The 1,184-nt window shown below is 38.9% G+C and overlaps 2 long non-coding RNA genes across 3 annotated transcripts in view; one reads left to right on the forward strand and one right to left on the reverse strand.

The window, feature by feature from the left end:
- LOC107571093 (uncharacterized) overlaps nucleotides 1–1,184 on the forward strand; it is an 8,434-nt gene that overhangs the window by 2,471 nt on the left and 4,779 nt on the right. The window lies entirely within an intron of this gene.
- On the reverse strand, nucleotides 7–1,184 carry LOC107571094 (uncharacterized). Its single transcript, XR_001607135.1, has 4 exons — nucleotides 1,169–1,184; nucleotides 909–1,007; nucleotides 297–435; nucleotides 7–207 (listed from the first exon to the last, which is right to left on the reverse strand). It is a non-coding gene; the product is annotated as an uncharacterized lncRNA (long non-coding RNA).

The following is a 1,184-nucleotide window of genomic DNA, read 5'->3' on the forward strand; positions in this document are numbered from 1 at the left end:
GACCCATTTGGGTCACGTTGGTGGTCATGTTGGGAGGATGCGTCTGGGTCAAGTTTGTAGAAGCCGCCGTGGTGGTTGATGTTGCTGTGGTATTAGATGCAGTGGCATTCGTACTAGGTGTTATTACTGAAACGTCAGTGCTGTTAGGGTTGCTTAAGTCCACAGACCCATTTGTTGTCAGTCTACTGACTGGAGAATCCAGAGAACCTGGAGGAATGAGTAGAGGGAAGACAATGGTTTACTTCTGTTTCACAACAAAATATATGTCAGTTACTTGATGAAAGTGTTGCACTGACCATTTGATATGCTGCCTGTTACAAGGAAGACAAAAGTGCCTGTGGTTGCAGACCGGGTGGTGCTGCTGAGACCTGCAGCATTAAAAATGCATTGAATCTTTCTACCAATCACTGAGCCACGGAAGCTTCCAGGGATGAACTGCGGCAAAACAGAAGTAATATTACTTAATATTACACTGCTAAGATGGCACATAAACTGCTTCTGAGAATGCATATACAGTGCTGTGGGAAAATCTTTGTGATTGCTGACACAAAAATTATCTGAAACATACAAGCAAGCTTTGCTCAGAATGGCTGAAAATCAAGAAAATGTACTGTAAGTTTTGGCTAGTCAATGCAGTGCAGTACTTAAACACTATTGAAATGCTCTGGCATTTTACTTATTTTACTTACTTAATTACTTAAAATGCACAGCTCATGCCTAAAAGCCTTCAAATATCAGAGAACTAAAGCTTGAGTGGGCCACAATTCATCTACAGCAGTAAATAACTACAGGCATTTGATTGTGTTATTGCTGGTTGTTACAGGTCACTAGCTAGAGGATGTGGCAGTCAAAGCTATTATATTTTAATCAGATTGTATGCATTAATGGTCTCTGAAAAAGGGCCTTACTATATTATCCTGAGTCAGTATTTGATTGTTCAGTGTGGAACGAATTAACCTCAGTGCACCATTGAATTTGGCGCAAGAGTAGACGGTGGCACCTTGACCCTATGGATAAGAAAAGTAGATTAAAAATAGATTAGTCAGACAACCAGATACCATTATTTTATTTTATTGTATTGAATGTAATGTTTAATATTTAAGCACTTTAATCTCAATCTCTAAAATAAATGTCTGATAAAAAAAAGCAACTGGATTTGATATCTTACACTGCTGTCTCGAGAG

This window comes from Sinocyclocheilus grahami, unplaced genomic scaffold (assembly GCF_001515645.1).
Source record: "Sinocyclocheilus grahami isolate Dianchi unplaced genomic scaffold, SAMN03320097.WGS_v1.1 scaffold1547.1, whole genome shotgun sequence".
NCBI classification, from domain to species: domain Eukaryota; kingdom Metazoa; phylum Chordata; class Actinopteri; order Cypriniformes; family Cyprinidae; genus Sinocyclocheilus; species Sinocyclocheilus grahami.